Consider the following 14855-nt stretch of genomic DNA (forward strand, 5'->3'; position numbering starts at 1 on the left):
TGTTGAGGGGCACTGTTGATTCCCCATGAAAGGAAAGAAAAATCCAGGCTAGCCTGAGAGAGTGAGCTGCCTTGTGCTGGAGCCCAAGCAATGCTCAATGATTCCTATCAGTGGACCCAAAAGCCTCCTGAAAAGTACAAACAACCTCAGCCCCCACAAGGAGACCATGAACCTGGATTGTCCAGCTTACCCAAAGTCCCTTTTTCTCCATGAAATCCCTGGCAGTCAATAGATCTGTGGTGAAAGGCAGCCCTATCCAGTAACAGCCCAATGGAAGACCTCCTATACAATGAGAAAGAATGTGAAGATGCAATGAAAGAGAGGCTAGATTACCAGGCAAAAACCAGAAATGGCTGCCTGCTTCTCATCCTACAGGAATCATGCTGCACTCTGAGAAAAGCTGGAGAACAACAGCTTCTTTGTTGGTGGCTGTAACTTGAATTTATGCTTTTAAAAGTAGCACAGCTGACCAGTCATTAAAACTTGAGAGTGTTTAGAAGAACCCACTCATACAATGGATTACTTTGAGGCTCTTCCTCCATGAACTGGCAAACATTTAGTGTGTAAGTCGCTGGGCCAGACCCAGAAAACCCTAGGCCCAAGAAAAACATGGAAGGCAGGAAAAAAAGAGGCAAGCATTGAGGCCACATCCCATTTTGCATCTATCGATCTCACTCCCATTTTGCTCTGGGTATGAAAGCCCTCAAAATTGGAGTGTGCCAGAATAGTTCTTGTTTGAACTCCAAATGTTTCCTGCAGTTTGGAGTACTCCCATGTGAAAAATGGACCATGGTGTGGTCTGATTGTGCAATTGAGGAAATGTGTGGATGCAGTAGGAGGCAACCTCTGTGTAATCTGCCTTCATATTTTTTGTAGGTGAAGTTTTGGGACACCATCGACCCCTCACAAGATTATATCCTCAACCCTCTCTGACCTGATTGCTGTTCACAATTTCTGTCCAAGAATAAAATTTTAAGAAGATGGAAATTGCCCCCTAATGATGTGATGCAGCTGCTCAGCTAGGAAATGAATTTGAGGTAAATTCAAAAAACCTTGCAGACAGGACTGCTATTGTTTCTTCCTGGGCTGGCCACAAAGCAATTAAACACTGGGAGATGCCTGTTATTGGATGTGGTGTGCCTCTCTTCTTCCTAGAAGAGTGTTTTTTTGGTTTGTTTGTTTGTTTGTTTTTGTGTTTTTTTCTTTGTTTTTTTTGCAGGGGGAGGTGATGTGGACACTGGCATGTCACAGCCAGAGCCCAAATTCACAGCAGATTCATGATCCACATAAAAATTAAAGAACACTGAGCCCCACAGCTCAAGCAGAGCCACACAGACAGGTCACCTAAAAGTTGGGAAATTCAAAAAAAATGGGTGCAGTGTGTTAGCCACATTCCTTTAAGCAGACTCCACTAATAGGAACATGTACACACACACACACACATAAACACACAAAGGCATGAAGCCACATTCACACGCAGACATCCAAGTCTCGCCACACTCTCACAGAAACACAGAGCCTGAAAGCTTCTGAGGTGTCAGGGTTCTACAGGAAGCCCCACCTGGGAGAGAACAAATCTGGGGACCACAGGCAGAATGCACCTAGAAATCACAGTGAGACAAGTTTCAAAATGACTCCCCTGTACAACATCTAGGTAGGCCTAAGGCATCCTACAAATCCTTTTGTAACCTTAGGGATTTTATGGTTTATTTCTGGGGCTCTGCTTGACATTTCCTCAGGCTGGCTCATGCCTGCCCTCTCCTAGGATCATGGGACTATCAGATGGATCCCACAGAGAAGACAGTTGAGAGTCCACAACCAGCATACCTCTATGGAGGCATACTTCTAAACCAAGCCACAGGGACTTGTAGGTAGGCAATGGTGGCATTAATGGTGATGCTAGCCAGAGTGCACAATCAGGATTGTTGCCTTGAGACTAGCACATGTGCATTCCTGAGGCATGTTGTGGTACCTGAATGTCAGAGCTGTCAGCCTGCCTAAGTGGCAGAGAATGGTACAGATAGAACCAACCTGGTATCGAGAAAGATTTGCCTGGGAGAAGCCACTGTGGGATACTAAAATCTCAACCTCAGTGTCACTTTGGGCCATCTGCATGGTCAGGTCCTGCTGGAGGAGACATTTCCAGAGTATGAGTTGCTGGCTGGAAACTGTTTTTCTGACTCCATTTCTGATGGGTCTTTGGGTGATAAAATCATACCTGAGAACCCAGAGGCAGGTGTCAGTGAAACATGGCCAGGTTCTAGACTTCACTGCCTCCCTTTATCCTGGGCCTCTCAGGGGCTCTATGGAAAAGACAGGAACCACAATAAAGGCAAGTCCAATAAGAAGCAGTGTTCTCACACCTCAGACTAGACTTTCAGGGGTGCAGATGAGCTTGAGACAGTGTCTCAGAGGCCATCTGTGGCAAATAGCAAGGCTGAAAATGCTATGCAGTAGTCCTGTTGAAGGGCACTGTGGAATCCCCATGAAAACAAAACAAAATCAAGGCCCACCTGAGAGAATGAGCTGCCTTGTGCTGGAGTCAATGAAATGTTCAATAATTCCTGTCAGAAGACCCAAAAGCCCCCCAGAGTGTACAAACAACCTCAGCCCCCACAACAAGACAGTGACCAACAACATAGAGTGCAGCCAGCCTACCCGAAGCCCCATGTGCTCCCTGAAATCTCTGGCAGCCAAAGATCAGTGGTGAGGGGCAGTCCCATTCAGCAAGAGCCCAATGAAAGATCCCCTCCACAGTGAGAAAGGATGTGAAGATGAGATGAAACAGAGCCTGGATTACCAGGCAAAAGCCAGATACTCCTGCCTGCTTCTCATCCTACAGAAATGATGCAGCAGTTCTCTTATGGCTGTGGGAGAACTAGAGTTTCTTTATTGGTGGCTATAACCAGAATTTAGGCTTCTAAAATATTACAGCTGCCCAGCCATTAACATGTGACAGTATTTAGAAGGAAACAGTCATGCAAAGGATTCTCATGAGGGTCATCCTCTGTGAACTGTGCACTGCTTAGTGTGGTAGACATGGAGCCACACCCAGGAAACCCTAGGCTGAAGAGAAACATGGAAGTCAGGAAAATAAAAGACAAGTGTGCAGGGCACATTCTGTTCAGCATCAATACATTTCACTCCCATTTGCTTCTGAGTATGAAAGCTATCATATCGGGAGTTTGTTAGGATGTCCCCAACTTTGCACTCCAAATGTTCCTTGAACTTTTTAGTACTCCCACCTGAACAATGGACCATTATGTGGGCCACTTGTGCAATTAAGGGAATGTGGGGATCCAGTAGGAAGCAACTTCTGTGTCATCTGTCTTCACCTTTTTGAAGGAGAAATTGAGGTACTCTACTTACTTCTCACCAGAATTGTATCCTCACCCCATCTTACCTCATTGCTGTTCACATTGTTTGTCCCACCATGAAATCACAAGATGGCGGAGGAGTGCCACATGATGACATGAAGCACCCACTCAGGTGGGAACCGAATTCAAGGTGAATTCAAGTGGCCCTTCAGACAGGACTGCTAGTGTCTCTAAGTGGGTTGGGTGCAGGATGATAAAACACAGAGAGATGTCTGTTTTTGGATGTGGTTTCCTCCTCTTCTTCCTAGAAGAGTGGTTTCTTTTTTGCAGGGGGAGGTTATGTGAATGCCACTGTGTCTCAGCCAGTCTCCCAATTCACTGTGGATACATAATCCACAGAATAATAAGAAACACGGAGCCCCACAACCCAAGCAAAGCCACACCGACAGGCCACCAAGAGGTTTAGAGATTCAAAAAAAGGAAGCTCCGCAATGTGATAGACACATTCCTTTAAGCAGACTCCATTTACAGCCACAAAAACACATACACAAATACACACATACACACACAAAGCCACACACACACACTCAGATATCCAACACTCACAACACTCCCACAGAAACATCCCACACAGAAGCTTCTGAGGTTTTGTGGTTCTGCAGGAATTCCCACCGGAAAGAGAGCAACCCTAGGGAATACGGGCAGCCTCCACCTAGAAATCACAGTTGCGTAGGTTTCAGAAGACTCACCCACACTATCAAAAGACTCACCCACACAATATCTAGGCATGCCTGAGCCATTCTGCAGATTCTTTCAGATCCTTAGGGATTTTGTGGTTTTTTTCCTGAAGATTTGCTTCACTTTTGTTCAGTCTTGTTCACGTCTGCCCTCTCCTAGTGTCATGGGACTATCTCAAGGATCCCACAGAAAAGAAAGGCAACAGTCTATGGCCCATGAACCTCCACGGAGGTGTCATTGTTGGCCAAAATTCAGAGACTTGTCATTAGGCAACTGTGGCATTCATTGTGATTCTAGCCAGAGCTCAACGTTAAGGCTTCATTCGCTGAGACTAGCAAATGTGCAGTTGAGGATGGCTAGTGCACGTGGATGTAAGCTGACAGTCTGTCTAGGCAGAGGAAAATTGTACAGGTAGAGATGGCTTGGTATTGAGAAAAAGGCTGCCTGGGATAGCACACTGCAGGACCCTAAATGTCTCTACATTAGGGACCCTTTGTGTCATCTCCGTGATTGGGTACCTCTGGAGTAGTAGGCATTTTGAGACTGTGAGGTGGTGGCTGGAAACTGCTCTTCTGACACCATTCCCAAAAAAGGCAGTGTGCAAGAATCTGGTTCTAAGAGGATTGGAATATAGTCTGGTGAGTTGTTGAGTTTTCTTATTGGTGACTGTAATTGGAATTCACGGGTTTAAAAGGAACAAAGCTGCCCAGGCATTAAAACCTGACAGAGGAAACTCATGCAATGGATTCCCATGAGGGTCATTCTCTGTGCACTGGGAAATGTTTAGTGTGGATGTGGTTGAGCCAGGCCCAGGAAACTTTAGGATGACAAAGAACATGGAAGTCAGGAAAAAAAAGAAACAAGTGTGGAGGCCATATACGACCCAGCATCAATCCATTCCACTCACATTTGGCTCAGGGTATGAAAATTCTTAAATCAGGATTTTGCCAGGATGGGCCCAATTCACACTCCCACTGTTCCTTGCACATTAGAGTATTCCCACCTGAACACTGAGCCATTGTGTGGACTGCTTGTGCAATTAATGGCATTGGGGAATGGAGATGGAAGCACTTTCCATGTCATCTGTCTTTATTTTTTTTTCAGGTGAAGTTGTGGACCCCATCCACTCCTCATCAGGTTGTATTTTAACCCTTATTTGACCTTATTCCTGCTCACACTTTATGTCCCAGAAAGAAATCTCAAAACGATGGAAGACTGCCTCCTCATGAATGTGAAGCACCTGCGGGGCTGGGAACTGAATTCCAGGTACATTCAAGGGCACATGTGGACAGGAGTGTTAGTGTCTCTCCCTGGGTTGGCTGCAGGGCAATGAAACACTGAAAGATGTCTCTTTTTTGGCGTGGTATGCTCCTCTTCTTTCTAGAAGAGTGGATTTTCTTGCAAGGTGAGGTGACTTGGGTGCCGGCGGGTCTCGACACACCACTCAATTCACTAAGGATTAATGATCCACAGAAACATAAAGAACACGGAGCTCAGGAGCTCAAGCAGAGCCACACAGACAGGGAACAAAAAGATTTTGAAACTCAAGAGAAAAGAAGCACTGACATTTGTTAGCCACATTTCTTTAAGCAGATTACACTTACAGTCACACACACAAACATACACACACACACAAGGCCACACACACATGCAGACATCCAACACTTGCAACACTCCCAGAAAAACACAAAGCCTGGCAGCCTCTGAGGCTGAGTGGTTCTTCAGGAAGCCTCACCTCAAAGGTTGTGACCTCTCAGAGGTTCCACCTCAGTTTGTGATGGCAACACTCTGGAAAACAGGTGGGCTGTACATATAAATCAAATTGGGGCAAGTTTCAAAAAGATGCACCCCTACTATGTCAAGGCAGGACTGAGGCATCCTGCAGATCATTTTGGATCCTTAGGGATTTTACAGTTTATTCCTAGGGCTGTGCTTGATGTTTTGTCTGGCTGGCTGATGTCTGCCTCTCCTAGGATCATAGGGCTATCCCTAGGATTCCACAGAGAACAGAGGGGAGAATCCACTGTCAATGCATCTCCACAGAGGTCTCCTTCTTTGCCAAGCCACAGGGATTTGTCTGTAAGCAACAGTGGCACTCATTGTGACACTTGCCAGAGCTCACAGCACAGGACTGGTGCCCTGAGACTAGGGCATGCACATTCACAATGCAGGCTTGGGCAAGCGGTTATAATAGCTTTCACCCTGCCTAAGCAGAGGAGAGTAGTACAAGCAATGCAGGTCTGTGATTGTAAAAAAGGCTGACTCTGACAACCCATTGCAGTACTGTAAAGGTCTTGACCTGAGGGCCCATTCTGGTAGTCTCCATCCTTGGCTTTCACTGTAGAAGAAGGCATTTCAAGACTGTGAGGTGGTCACTGAAAACTGCTCTTCTGACTCCATTCCTGAAAGAGGCTGTGTGTAAGGACTGGGCTACATGGGGATGGGAGTATAGTCTGGTGTGTTTTTTGGCAGCTTTTGAGTGATGGAATCATACCTGAGACCCCAGAAGTGGGTGTCAGCAAAAGATGTCTGGGTCCTTGATGTCACTGTTTCCCTTTGTCCTTGGCCTCACAGGGGCTCTTGGGGAAAGGCAGGAAAAATGACAAAAGCAAGTCCAAGATGGAGCAATATTCTTACACCTCCAACTGGTCTCTCATGGGTGCAAATGAGGTTGAGACAGTGTCTCAGTGGGTGTCTGTGGTGATTGCAAGTCAGAAAGTGGTGTCCAGTGGTGCTGTTGAGGGGCAATGTGCACGTTTCATGGAAGCAAATAAAAACTAAGACTCACCTGACAGAATGAGCTGACTTACACTGGATAAGTCCCAGTAATGTTAAAGATTCCTGTCAGAGGACCCAAAGCCTCCTGCAAAGTACACACAAAATCAGACCCCACAATGAGACCACAGCCCACAACCTGGAGCCTAGCCAGCCTACCCAAAGTCCTTTTTGCTCCTTGAAATTTCTGGCAGCCAAAAGATCTGTGGCAAGAGGCAGTCTCATCCAGCAAGAGCAAAATGAAAGATCCACTCCACAATGAGGAAGGACATACAGACGAAGTGAAAAGAGTCAAGATTACCAGGAAAATGCAGACATGGCTGCCTGCTTCTCATCTTACAGGAATCACGCAACTCTCTGATAGAAGTGTGAGAACAAGTGTTTCCTTGTTGGTGGCTGTAACCTGAATTCATGCTTTTAAAAGTATCACAGCTGCCCAGTCATTAAAACTTGAGAGTGTTTAGAAGAAAACACTCATGCAATGGAATCCCATGAGTTTTGTCCTCCATGAACTGGGAAACTTAGTGTGGAAGATGTGGAGTCATTCCCAGGAAACTCTAGTTCAACAAGCTGCATTAAATCCAGGAAAAGAAGAGGCAAGTGTGGAAGGCTCATCCCACCTAGCACCAATACATCCAACTTCCATTTGGCTTTGGATATGAAAGCCCTGAAATTGAGAGTTGGCCCATATGGCCCTAGTTTGCACCCCAAATATTCCCTGTACATTTGAGTATTCCCACCTGAACACCGGGCCATGATGTGAACTACTTGTGCAATTAATGGAATGTGGGGATGCAGTTGGAAGCATGTTCTGTGTGACTTGTCTTCCCCTTATTTGCAGGTGAAGGAGAAGTGGGACCCCAGCCACCCCACACCAGATTGTATCCTCACCCCTATCAGACCTTATTGCTCCTCACACTGTCTCCCAAGAATGAAAACACAAGCTGACGGAGGAGTGCCCTTTACAACATGAAGCACCTGCTCGTCTGGGAATTGAATTTTAGGTAAATTGAAGTTTTATTGCAGAGAGGATTGCTAGTGTCTCTAGGTTGCCTGCAAGGCAATGAAAGAGTGGGAGATGTCTGTTCCTGGGTGAGGTGTGCTCCTCTTTCTTTCTAGAAGAGTCTATTCTTTCCTTTTTTTTTTTTTTTTTTTTTTTTTTGCACGGGTAGTTGATTTGGACAGGAGTGTGTCTCAGCCAGCCTCCCAATTCACTGCGGATTCATGACTCACAGTAAAATAAAGAAGATGGAGCTCTGCCTCCCAAGCAGAGGCACACAGAAAGGTGCCAAAAGGTTCGGAGCCTCAAACAAATGAAGCGCTGCAGGGGGTTAGCCACATTCCTTTAAGCAGACTCCACTCACAGGCATAAACACACACACACACACAAAAAAAATAATAAAGAAAAATAAAGAAAGAAAGAAAAACAAGGCCACACACATGCAATCATCCAACAATAACAACACTCTGACAGAAACACACAGCCCAGCAGCTTCTGAGGCTGTTGGTTCTGAAGGAAACCCCACCTGGGAGGGAGCAACACTGGGGAACACAGGAGGGCTGTACCTAGAAATCACAGTGGGACAAGTTTCAAAAAGACTCACCCTACATTGTCTAGGCAGGCCTCAGGCATCTTGTAGATGCTTTTGGATCCTTTGGGAACTGGCGTTATATTCTTGGGGCTTGGATTACTTTCTTTCAGGCTGGCTCAGGTCTGCCCTCTCTTAGATTCATGAAATAGCCCATAAATCACACAGAGAAAACAGCGGAGAGTCCACCACCAGCACACCTCCAAAAAGGTCTCCTTCTCAGCCAAGCCGCAGGAACTTGTTGCTAGGCAATGGTGGCATTCACTGTGATGTTAACTAAAGCTAACAGCTCAGTCCTGGTGCCTTGAGACTAGAGCACTCGCATTTGCAAGGCAGGTTAGGGCACCCAGTTGTCAGAGCTGGCAGCCTGATTAAGCAGAGTAACATGGTACAGGCAGAGCTTGCCTGGTATTGGGAAAAAGGCTACCTGCAATAACCCACTGCTGGACCCAAAAATTCTACACCATAGGGCCCTTTTGGACAGTCTCCATGGTCATGTTCTGCTGAAAAAGAAGTCACTTTGAGAGTGTACGGTGGTCTCTGGAATCTGTTCCTATGCTTCCATTCTCAAAAGAAGCTGTGTGCAATCCCATGGGGATTGGAATACCATCTGGTGAGTTTTTGAGGGGTCTTGGGTGGTGGAATCATTGTTGAGAACCAAGAGGCTTGTGTCAGCAAAATGTGGCTTGGTCCTTGACCTTATTTCCTCCCTTCACTGTGGGCCTCAGAGGGGCTCTCAGGGAAATGCAGGAACCATGCCAAAAGCAAGTCCAATATAAAGGATTGTTCTCACACCTCAAACTGGCCTCTCACAGGTGCAGATGAGGTTAAGGCAGTATCTCAGAGACTGTCTCTGGCTATTCCAAGACAGAAAATTGTGTCCAGTAGTGCTGATGGGGTTAATGTGGGCCCCCAGTGAAAGCAAAGAAAAATGAAAGCTTAGCTGCCCGAACAAGCTGACTTGTACAGGATTCCAAGCAATATTCAAAGATTCCTGTCAGATGACCCAAAATCCTCCAACATAGTGCAAACAACATTAGCCCCCACAAAGAGACCACAGCCCACAACCTGGAGCATAGCCAACCTACACAAAGTCCTTTTTGCTTCCTGAGATTCCTGGCAGCCAAAAGATGTGTAGTGAGAGGCAGTCCCATCTAGCAAGATCCAATGAAAGATTTACTTCACAGCGAGAAAGGATGTGCAGATGAAGCAAAACAGCCAAGATTATCAGGCAGATGCAGATATGGCTGCCTGCTTCTTATTCCACACATGTCATGCAACCATCTGATAAAAGTGGGAGAACAAGAGTTTCCATGTTGGCAGTTGTAACAGGAATTTACGTGTTTAAAACTATAACAGCTGCTCAGTTAATAAAATGTTACAGAGTTTAGGGAAAAAAAAAAAACTCATGCAATGAATTCCTATGAAGGTCTTCCTCTATGAACTGAAAAACTTTTAGTGTGGAAGTCACGGATCCAGACCCAGAAAAACTAAGGCCAATAAAGAACATGAATGTTAGAAAAAGAAGAGGCAAGTATGAAGGACACATCCCGCCTAGCATCAATCCATCACACTCTCCTTTGGCTTTGGGTGTGAAAGCATGCACATTAGGAGTTTATCAGGATGGCCCCAGTTTGTACTTGAAATATTCCCTGCACATTGGAGTACTTCCACCTGAACACCAGGTCATGGAATTGGAATCACCTTCTGTGTCATTTGTCTTTTTTTTTTTGCAGGTGATGTGGCAGGACCCCATGCACCCCTCAAAAGATTGTATCCTCACCCCTACCTGACCTTATTGCTGCAAGGTGGAATCCCAAGATGATGATGGAGTGCCCCCTCATGGCATGATGCACCTGCTCTGCTGGGAACCAAATTTGAGGTAAATTAAAGGGGCCCTGCAGACAGGATTGCAAGGGTCTTTCCCTGAGTTGGCTGTGGGACAATAAAACACTGTGAGATGTCTCTTTTTTTGGTGTGGTGTGCTCCTCTTCTTTGTAGAGGAGTGGCTTTTTTTGCAGGGGGGACGCTATTTGGAAAACGGCATGTCAGCTCGCATCACATTTCACTACGGATTTATCATCCAAGGAGAAATAGAGAACACGGAGCCCCACAGCCCAAGCATAGCCACACACAGCAACAAACAGAATGTTGGAAGATTCAAAAAAGAAGAATCACAGAAGTGCATCAGCCATATTATTTTAAGCAGACTCCACTTACAGGCACACACACACACACACACAAACACACAATGCCACACACAGGCAGACATACAACATTCACAACATTCTCACAAGAAAACACAGCCTGGCAGCCCCTGAGGCTGCATGGTTTTGCAGAAAGCCCCACCTGGTTGAGAGCAACCCCAAGAAACACAGTTGGGTTGTACCTAGAAATCACTGCGGGGCAAGTTTAAAAATGACTCAAAGTTTAGGCAGTCTTGAGGATTCCTGCAGATCCTTTTGCATCCTTAGGGATAGTGTGGTGCTCACCATTCTGGCTGGCTCACATCTGCCCTCTCCTAGGAATTTGGGATAAACCCATGGATACCACAGAGAAGACAGGCGGGAGTCCACCACCAATGCACTTCCACAGAGGTCTCCTTCTCCACCAAGCCACAGGGACCTGTTGCTAGGCAATGGTGATATTCACTGTGAAGCTAGCAAGAGCTCAGAATCAGGTCTGGCGCTCTGAGACTAGCTCATGTGCATTTCTGAGGTAGGCTCCGGCATCTGGCTGTCAGTTCTGCCAGCTTGCCTAAGCAGAGAAAAATGGTACTGGCAGAGACGGCCTGGTATCTAGAGAAAGGATGCCTGCAAAAACCCATGTCAGGAAACTAAATGTCTTGACCTCAGGGCCTCTTCAGTCCATCTCCATAGTCAGGTTTCACAGAAGGGGGAGGCATTTGGAGACAGTGAGCTCATCATTGGAAACAGCTTTTCTGATTCCATTCCCAAAAAGGCTATGTGCTAGAATCGCATCCCATGGGGATTGGAATATGATCTGCTGTGTTGTTGAGGGTTCTTTAAGTGATGCAGACACCAGAAACGGGTGTCAGTGAAAGATGGCCAGACCCTTGACCTCATTGCCTCCCTACATCCTGGGCCTCACAGGGGCTGTCTGGAAAAGGCAGAAACCATGACAAAGACAAGTCCAAAGTGAAGCATTGTTCTTACATCTCAAACTGGCCTCTCACAGATGAGGTTGAGACAGAGGCTCAGAGGCCATCTGTGACCACTGCAAACTGGAAAAGGAGGTCCAGCAGTACTGTTGAGGGAAAATGTGGAACCCCCTTTAAAAAGAAACAAAAAGAAATCAAGGCTGGCCTGAGAGAATGAAATGCCTTGTGCTGGAGTCCAAGCAATGTTCAGCGATTCCTGTCAGAGGACCCAAAAGCCTCCTGCAAAGTGCAAACAACCTCAGCCCTGATAATGAGACCACAACTCAACACCTGAATGGCAGGCAGCCTACAGAAAGTCCCTTTTGCTCCATGAATACCTTGACAGCCAAGAAATGTGTGTGAGAGGCAGTACCATCCAGCAACAGCCCAGTGAAACAACCCCTCCAAAACGAGAAAGGATGTGCAGATGAAAAGAAACAGAGCCTAGAATGTCAGGCAAAAGACAGACATGGCTACCTGCTCCTCACCCTACAGAAATCTTCCAGCCATCTGAGAGAAGTTGTAGAACAAGAGTTTCTTTGATGACAGCTGTAAGGGGAATTCACAGTATTAAAAGTATCACAGTTGCCAAGTAACTAAAACATGATAGTGTTAAGATGAAACACTCAAGCAATGGATTCCCAAGAGTATTGTCCTCTGTATTGGGAAACATTTAGGGTGGAAGATGTTTAGCCAAACCCAGAGAAACCTAAGCTGATGACAAAAATGGAAGTCAGAAAAATTGAAAAAAAGAGGCAAGTGTGTGGAGGCCACATACCACCCAACATCAATCTACCCCACTCCCATTTGGCTCTGTATATAAAAACCCTCAAATCGGGAGTTCGCAGGACGGACCCAGTTTGCACTCCAAATGTTCCCTGCATGTTAGATTACTCCCAACTGAACACTGGGCCATGGTGTGGACTGCTGTGCAATTAAGGGAATGTGGGGATGCATTTGGAAGCACTTTTTGTCATCTGTCTTCATCTTTTTTGCAGGTGAAAATGTAGGTCCACATCCACCCCTCCACACATTTTATCACCCACCTCTGTGATGTTATCACTGCTTACACTGTCTGTCCAAGAATAACCTCATAAGACAATGGGGAAGTGCCCCCTCATGAGGTGAACCCCTGCTTGGCTGGGAACTGAATTTGAAGTAAATAAAAGAAGTCCTGCAGACACGACTGCTAGTGTCTCTTCCTGGGTTGGCTGAAGGACAATGAAACACAGGAAGATGTCGGTTCTTGGGTGTTGTGTGCTCTTCTTCTTTCTAGAAGATGGGCTTTTTTTCTTTTTTTATTTCAGAAGGAGGTGGATTGTACCCCAATGAGTCTCAGCCAGCCTCCCAGTTCATTGTGGATTAATGATCCACAGAAAAATAAAGAACACAGAGCCCCACATCCTAAGCAGAGCCACACAAACAGGCCACCAAAAAGTTGGAATACTCAAAATAAGGAAGCACTGGATTGCGTTAGCCACATTCCTTTAAGCACACTCCACTTACAGGCACACACACATTCACGTACACACACACACTAAGACACACGTACATGCAGACATCCAATACTTGCAACACTCTCACAGAAACACACAGCGTGGCAGCTCGAGGCTGCATGGTTCTGCAGGAAGCCATACCTGGAAGAGAGCAAGCTGGGGGAACACAGGTGGGCTTTACTTAGAAATCACATTGGGGTAAGTTTCAAAAAGACTCAGCAGTGCAAAGTTTAGGCAGGCCTGAGGAATCCTGCAAATCTATTAAATGGTTAGAAATGCTGTGGTTTATTCCTGGGCTCTGCTTTATGGTCCTTCAGGCTGGCTCATATCTGCCCTCTCTTAGGATTATGGGAAAATCCAAGAAGAAGACAAGCTACAGTCCACCGTTGGCACACTTCCATGGAGGTCTCCTCTTCCACCAAGCTGCAGGAGCTTGTCACTAGGCAAGGGTGGCTTTCATTGTGATGCTAGTGAGAGCTCACAATCAGACCTTGTGCCCTGAGAATAGAGCATGAGCATTCGTGAGTTAGGCTCAGCGCCAGGCTATCAGAGCTTTCAGACTGCCTAAGCAAAGAAAAAATGTACAGTCAGGGCCAGCCTGGTATCACAAAAAAAGGCTACCTGCAATAAGCCACTGTGGGATTCTAAAATTCTTGACTCTAGGGCCCCTTGGGGATGTCTCTGTGGTCAGGACCCTCTGGAGGAGGATGTGTTTCTAAACTGTGAGATGGTTGCTGAAAACTGCTCTTCTGACTCCATTCCCAAAAGAGGCTGTCTGCAAGAATCTGGTTTCTTTGAGAATGGAATATGGTCTGGTGAGTTATTGATGATTTTTTGTGTGATGGAATCACACCTGAGACCCCAGAGGCAAGTGTCAGCAAATGGTGGCCAGACCATTAACCTCACTGCCTCCCTTTATTCTGGGCATTACATGGGCTCCCCAGGAAAGGTAGAAATGATGAAAAAGGCAAGTCCAACGTGGAGAAGTGTTCTCACGCCTCTGACTGGCCTCTCAGAGGTGCAGGTCAGGTTCAGACAGTGTCTCAGAGTCCATCTGTGGTGATAGCAATTGTGAAAAGGGTGTCCAGTAGTGCTCTTGAGGGGCAATGTGCACCCAGCATGAAAGCAAAGAAAAATCAAGGCTCTCCTGAGAGAATGAGCTGACCTGAGCTAGAGTCCAAGAAACATTCAAAGATTCCTGTCAGAGGAACCAAAAGCCTCCTGCAAAGTGCAAGCAACCTCAACCCCCAAGAAGGAGGGAAGCCAGCCTACTTGAAGTTCTTTTTGTGCTCTGAAATTGGTGGCAGCAAGAAGATCTTAATTGAGAGGCAGTCCCATCTGGCAACAGCCAAGTGAAATATACCCCCAACAATGAGAAAGTTCTTGCAAATGAAATGAAACAGAGCATAGATTACCAGACAAAAGCCAAACATGGCTGCCTGCTTCTCATACTACAAGAATCATGCAGCCCTCCAATAGAAGTGGGAGAATAAGAGTTTCACTTTTAGTGGCTGTAATGACAATTTATACTTTTGAAAGTATCACAGCAGCTCAGTCATTAAAACATGACAGTGTTTAGAAGGAAACACTCATGTAATGCATTTCCATAAGGGTTGTCCTCCATGAACTGGGAAACATTTAGTTTGGAAGATGTTTAGCCAGATCCCAGAAATTCTAGGCCAATGAGGAACATGAAAGTGAGGCAAAGAAGAGGCAAGTGTGAAGGACTCATCCCACCTAGCATCAGTCCATCCCTGTACAAAAGTCCTCAAATTGGGAG

The 14855-nt window shown here is 46.1% G+C and overlaps 1 long non-coding RNA gene across 2 annotated transcripts in view; it reads right to left on the reverse strand.

The window, feature by feature from the left end:
- LOC129053397 (uncharacterized) overlaps positions 1-14855 on the reverse strand; it is a 76640-nt gene that overhangs the window by 16155 nt on the left and 45630 nt on the right. Inside the window, exon 5 of one of the 2 annotated variants that reach the window (XR_008518278.2) lies at positions 13232-13573. The exons of the other annotated variant lie outside the window; for it this stretch is intronic. This is a non-coding gene — a long non-coding RNA (uncharacterized LOC129053397). Of the gene's footprint in view, positions 1-13231; positions 13574-14855 lie in introns of those variants that run through there. 2 annotated transcript variants of the gene reach the window in all.

This window comes from Pongo abelii, chromosome Y (genome assembly GCF_028885655.2).
Source record: "Pongo abelii isolate AG06213 chromosome Y, NHGRI_mPonAbe1-v2.0_pri, whole genome shotgun sequence".
Taxonomy (NCBI): domain Eukaryota; kingdom Metazoa; phylum Chordata; class Mammalia; order Primates; family Hominidae; genus Pongo; species Pongo abelii.